Source organism: Mustela erminea, chromosome 4 (assembly GCF_009829155.1).
Source record: "Mustela erminea isolate mMusErm1 chromosome 4, mMusErm1.Pri, whole genome shotgun sequence".
Classification (NCBI taxonomy): domain Eukaryota; kingdom Metazoa; phylum Chordata; class Mammalia; order Carnivora; family Mustelidae; genus Mustela; species Mustela erminea.
Window position 1 is genome coordinate 67302678 of NC_045617.1, and position 6814 is coordinate 67309491.

At 42.7% G+C, this 6814-nt stretch overlaps 1 protein-coding gene across 3 annotated transcripts in view; it reads right to left on the reverse strand.

Moving 5' to 3' along the window:
- The window catches only part of TBPL1 (TATA-box binding protein like 1), a 37434-nt gene extending 31002 nt beyond the window's left edge, over window positions 1-6432 (reverse strand). The window contains exon 1 of one of the 3 annotated variants that reach the window (XM_032339468.1): window positions 5965-6432. The gene's annotated coding sequence lies outside the window, so the exon portion shown is untranslated. The other 2 variants (XM_032339467.1, XM_032339466.1) reach the window with 2 other exon arrangements.
- Between the last annotated feature and the right edge of the window lie 382 nt (window positions 6433-6814).

Genomic DNA, 6814 nt, shown 5'->3' on the forward strand with positions numbered 1-6814 from the left:
CCAGGCTTTGTTGGCCTTCCTTTTCCAAGAAACAGAGATGTCTCTTTTTACTTAGTCCATCTGCCCTAAGTGATAACCAGATGCCTGTGTGATACTTCAAAATTTAAAAAGTGCTTTCTTCCCCGCCAAAACCGAATGGCAGAGATGAGTCCAACAGTCAGTGATTGCAAATCAAGAATTCCAATGCTTTAACAGAAAGTCCCCAGAGGAAGAAACAAAGCATACAGCCGGTTCATCTTTAATGTGCTGCCTAGTACCGCTGCTGGGAGGACCAGCTCATAGTTTTTTAGCTCACTATGCTGCGCATTGTTCTGGTACTTTACACTTAGCTCTCACAGCAACCCCCACAGGCATGGTGCTAGTTTTAACCCCATAACACGGTTGAGGTTTTTGATAAAAAAATGTTCTGCCTCACAATGAAAAGACCTCTAATTGATGGGCAAAAGGAGGTTAGCACATGATTCTTTGGAACTATTTAACTAATAAAAAATTTCCGACTTAAAATACTAAGGGTCACCCACACGTGTCCTAAGAAAACACAACATTGACTCTGATTTGCAGTATTCTTGCTTGAATGAATTCTGTGTGGTCAAAGTTGCCAGCCAAACTTTTGTGCTGCATTTTCTTGGTGAAATTTTAAACAGTTTCACTATTGACTCCTACATGAAGGCCAATTTGAACTGTCCCCAAAATCACCTTAGTGTATTTTTTTAAACATTTAATAGGATCCCTAGCAGCATGTTTCACATACAATACAAGCCATTTAAACCAAACTTTGAATTTTATCACCAGTTGCAAGATGAAACCAGATGAATACAATTTCTGATATAACCTGATTATTTTTCATTTATGACATACCTCTGGAATCGTGGTTTTTCCACAATTACACATACATACATTCCATCTCCCTACCTAATAAAAGGCTGTATCAAAAGTCAAATTTGCATCTATGGCCTGGAAAGACCTCAAACATGCATATACTCTTTCTCCTTTTTGAAACTTCCCAAGGTGGTATTCAGGGGACAAGAGAAAAGACTGCATCTACTCAAAAGAAAAGACTGCATCTACTCTAGGCAGTAAACCATTATTTTTATTGTCTGAATTGGTTTCAAAACAAAAACAAAAAACATGCCCTAATCATGTCAGAGAAATTTTTGCTGCTTTTAACTTGTAGCCAGCATAAAAAAGTTGAAATTTTAGGCATCAAGAATTAGATTACTAATTAGATCAGATGTCTGAAAGACTGCCCTCATCTACCAGAGAGCTTCCTGAAGTGAAAGAAAAATAAATAAATATATATATATACATATATATATATATATATCCTTTTATTAGCATGTTAATCTTCAAACATGCACACACATTTACATGACATTAATACACAACAGGATGCCAACTCACAGTCCTGATCCTCAACAAACCTCTAATTTAGCAGGCATGACGAAATCTGTACACCAACAGCACCAGGCAGTACGTAACAAAGGATTTAAAATTCAGATTTGTGTGTCATGTTTTGGTATTAAGGTACAGTGTTTCTCTGCTATCTATAAGGTCACAAAAAACACCTGAAGAGAAACATCTTTCATCCTGGTGTCCATACCTGATTTGGCATCAGGCATCTTGAAGGTGCAACAGATATGAATATAAATTTCAGGAAATCCTTGTTTTTCAATTCAAATGTCACAACACAGCTAAATTTTCAAAGCACTACAAGTTTTCAGTTAGAGACACTGTAGAAATACTCTACTATAAATTCTTCTAAAATCAATATAATTTTATTTTTCAAAGCAATAATAATTTCATCACATGGTCGATGATGCAACAGAAGGAAATCAATCATCAGATTATTACAGACCTCCTTCACCTAAAAACACTGATACCCACTCAACTAGATTATACAACATTTATTTTAAATGATGTGATAGATTGTAAGAAATAACACTCTCAAAAATTCAGTTGCATATTTCACATGTATTTGTTCTACTTTAAAGCAATTCTGCACATTTTATATACGTATATAGTAGTTCTTCTTCATCTGTGGCAGATATGTTCCAAGATCCCTAGTGGATGCCTGAAACTGTAATACCAAACCTTATATATACTAAGTTTTCCTACAGAATTATGATAAAGTTTAATTTATAAATTAAGCACAGAAAGGGATTAACAACAATAATAAAACAGAACTGTAACAATATACTGCAATAAAAGCTACGTAAATGTGGTCTTTCTCTCTCCCAAAATACCTTCATGTACTGTACTCACCCTTCTTTTTGTGATAATGTGAGATGATAAAATGTCTGTGTGTTGAGATGAAGTGAGATGAATGATGTAGGTACTATGACCTAGTGTTAAGCTACTATTAATATTTTGAGGACCATCTGCTTCCAGACCATGGTTGACCAAGGATAACTGAAACCATGGGAAGCAAAACCACAGATAAACAGGGAACTACCATATATCCACAAAAATTTTGAGACAAAAATTTTCCACATAAAGAAAAACTTGTGGAAATCACTGAAATTGTTTCCTCAAATTTGGGAAAATGTAATTTTAGTCAAATATTCACATGCAAAATAATCAGAAATGACTGATGTTAAGGAAACTTTTTTAGAATAAGAATTATGAAAATCTTAGGTTCAATTAAAAGCACACAGTAAAATCTACAATACTGTCTTACCTTTAAAAAAGTGACTATGTCTAGAGTTTTAATACTACCCTTTGAACTTCTAAAAACACTTTAATTCAGCAAAGTTACAACATTTTGTACATGCCTTATTTCAATACAGTCTTTTGAGTCTCAGCATGAGGCTCTTAACCTGTTGTATTGCACAAATAGAATGAATACAGACATGTGACATGACCACTCCAATTCTCCAAATAAAGGGGAGGGATACAGAAGGAAAATACAACAAAGTAACATTAATGAAAAAGATATATAGGCGAACCACATATGTTGAAAAATCCATAAGAAACAAATAATACAAATAGCACAAAAAATCATTTTGATTGAGACATGATTAAATAAGGAGAGAAACTAAAACACCACCGAACACTGAATATGTTATAGTAAAGAGCAGGGAATGCAGAAACTGGGACTGTTACTAAAGATGGAAGATAGGGCTTGACCCCCACTCTAACACAGAAGGGACAGAGGTGAACACAAATAGGTCTGGGTTAAGTCAGCATGATGGCAACCCTGAGATTGAGGAAATATACTAAGTTTCATAGGCACTATAAAAATCTTGGGACACAACAGCCAACAGCCTCGAGTGTGGTCATCCCCCAGGATATCTTTCACAGAAGAACAGCTTTGTGAAAAGATTAAACAATCCTTGATTCTTTAACCTAAAGGTGACAATACTGTGTTTTTCCACTGAGGAGTCCTAAAATGCAATTTTAAGTTTCCCAATGTTTATACTTCCCATTAAAGGAAACTGCCCACCTCTTTGCACATCCGTGAACTTCCTTTAACAAGAGACACTGAACCTCAATTCATCTCAATTCCATGAAAATGCCTGAGTTAAAAGCTCTATTCCGGTACCAGTCAACCAATCAAGAACACTCAGTAGCGACCATTACAGTTTCTGATTTTGAAGGCAGAGAATATGAAAAGAGGGGGCTGACGATAAAGATGACACATTTTAAGACAAGCCAGACTTAACAAACAAACAAAAAAAAAAGTGGGAGACAAACAGAGGCTGTGGTTGACATAATTGCTTCTATGACTTATCAGTTTTATTTTCATCTTTAATCCTCGATTTAATAAAAAGAGCTTTATTCTCACTGGACACAAAAATTATATTCTCTAATAGGTATATGTAGCCTTTTCAGTATGCCATAGGGAAACCTCAGTTACTGACCTGGAATGATCTGGGAAGGTATAAAACCATTAAACAGAGATGTAAAGCATAAAGAGGTAATATAAGCTGATAAATATGTAACTGGACTAGCCGACTGTGAATAATTCATCAGAACAGATAGCGATAAAAGTCCCTTCTCCATTTGTATGAACTGCCATTTTCTCAAACTTTAAGAGCAGATTATGCTCCAATAGCTGAAATTTTTCCTTATATTTCTCTTTTTCAATTTTCTCAGGGATTCTGTAATTGGGTCTTCACACAAAAATCACACCAAGCTTGTTTCCTTTTTCTTTTTTTTTTTTCCTCGAGCCCATTTTAAAGCACTGTTCTTAACCCTAAATACACAAACCCACGCTGGTTAACTGCTGGTGTCGCTTTGGAACTGCAGGTGACAGATGCAGCCAGAGAGCTCACAGATGTGGACTGGCTGCACTGTGAGTCTTATTGCAATGAGCACACTGACAGAGCCCGCAGATGCACATCTCCGCAGAAGGAGACTGAAAAACCGTCATTCCGAAACACATTTACTTTTAGGGCTCTTACTGGCTATCATTAAGCGCTTATCCTAATTCTCATCCTTGCTTAGCCCTACCCACAATTCATTTTTCTTCCTTAGCTCCAGACCCTTCATCAAACCTAATTTGGTTAATAACAATAATAATAAAGCGGGGCTGTGGGCATTGCCAGCATCAGGAACCGGCGAAGGTGCCTTCCCGCCGCGGCAAGGCCGCTGGAAGTTTTCCGGGAAGCAATGGACCCCCTAGCATCTCTGCACGATCCTTCTTCCTCCGGGTGAGAGCTTCATACAGGCAGATGGGGAAATCACCCTTCTCCTGCCTTCCCCGGGGTGGCTAACACGACAAATAAAAATACCTCTTTTCTTATGCTACACCCTGCCTGATAACGCTCGAAGGCACGGACGCCCCGCCCCCACGCCGTTATCCCTGATGAGCTCCCCAAATATCACCCTGTCCTCCTAAGAAGTGGACCCTCCCTCGGCCCCGGGACCAAGTGCCCCCACCTTAGTTCCTCTCCTCCGGTCGTCCGCCCCCTCACCTCCCACCCGCAGCACGGCCGGGCTCGCACACACCAGCCCCGGCACTCAGGCCGCCCAGTCGCCCGCGCTCCCCCCGCCCAGGGTCGCCTCCGGGGTTACCGTGGGAAGAGGGGGCGGCGGCAGAGAACGCGGCGGCAGCGCTGCTGCCGGTTACGTCGGACGCGAAGGATAAGCTGGAGGACAAGGATGATGATGAGGCGGGCGCGCTCCCCAGTCTCCATGGAACTCCCGCCCCGGCCCGTTGCTAGGAGCCCCCGAGGCTCGGGCTCCGTCTTTCTCGCTTTGTTGTTCCGGGTACTGGGCGGCCGCTTCTTCCCCGCGACAATAAATAGACCAGACGCAGGGGGAGCATAGAGACAGGGCGCGGGGGCTAGAGCGCCGCCGGACAGGGTGCCCCTGGGTTCCTCGCTAGCCAGTCATTTCCGGCTCTCACTGCTCCCGTCACTTTCCCCCCCGCCCCTTTCCCTACTTTCCCTTCCTCCTTCCTGGTCTCCTCAAAGCAGGCCCCTCCCGCTCCTGGGCTTGGCGACGTCCGGGTGTTGGGGACCGGGACTGCTCTTGGGCTAGACTTTTTTTTTTTTTCTTGAGGACCACCTAAAAAGATTTTGGAAAACAAAACAAAACTGCGTGACCGTTGTACCTTTTTAGCTGATATTTAAACATGAGTACGTAATACCTGACATACAGTGTAATATAAAAGGACTTTAGTTTTTTTTTTTTGTCAAAACCACGGAACTTTCTCGTTAGCTCATTCAACTTAAAGGTCCACTATTTAACATAGTTAGCAAAACTAGTTCTCAACAACCGAATTTATTTTCTAAGATATTTTCTGTCTGAAAAAGTCCTATTGCGCTTTTTCCGTTAGACGCGTTCCGATAAAGGTTTCATTAAGGACTTCTAATTGTGGTCCCCAAATACAGCGATAGGCGGTGATGGCGGACGGAGGGGTGGAGAGGTGGATGGATGGATAGATGGACAGACAGAAAGATAGGGCAGGGAGTTTAGGTCACACTTCCGTCGCCTCTCCCTTCGCTATTCCTTACTCAACTTGGGTTTGTGGTCGGGGCTCCGCCTTGGAGCCCGAGCACTTCGGGGTCTTTCACGCGGTGCAGCCAGATCCGGGAAGGATGGACGGGGAAGAGCGCGGCTTCAGGCTAGGGCTGGAGCGTGGGTCCAGCCGAGGCTCAGACCGGCGGGCGTAGGAGGGCGCTCACTCGCAAGCTGGGCCCCTTGGGGGCTGAGACCCTTCCACGGCTCTGCGCCCAAGCAGCCCTGGAATGATCCGGGGACCCCGGGAGGCGCACACCCGCCAGTTTGAACGGCCGCGCTGGGGCCAGATGAGCCCTCGGGGGTGGCCTGAGAGACGCTGCCGGCGGGAGCGAGACTCGAGTAACGGCCTGGGGAGCGCCAGGCAGTGCAGAACCTTGAGCCGCCCCCGGAACCCTACTCTCAGGCAGGCACGGGCCTCCGTTCCCGAGCTCAGCTGCTGTAGTCAGGAGCTTCGGCCCCTGGTTGAGGCCGGGGGCAGCTCTGATTTAATAAAAGGCCGCAAGGCGGGATCATGGGGTGCCTGGCCTCTGATTGGTGTGACTCTTGGATGAAAAATGGTAAAGCCACTGGCCTTTTGGGAGAAAAGAGGAGGGCTGATTTCAGGGGATTTGGGAGTAGGCGACCATTTGGGTATTTTATTATTTACTGGGTCGCAAAGAATGCTTTTTGATCTTTTGCTTCCCACTCTGTTCAGAAGACTAGCTGAGCATTTGAAAGCCCTGTAGATCTATGGAATTTCCATTTTGTTTCAATTTCTGTACTAATTATTTTAGGATAATATAAAATAATTGTAGCTTGTGTTAGGTGTAAGTGAAGAAAATAAACAAGAAGCTTGATTGGAAAGTTA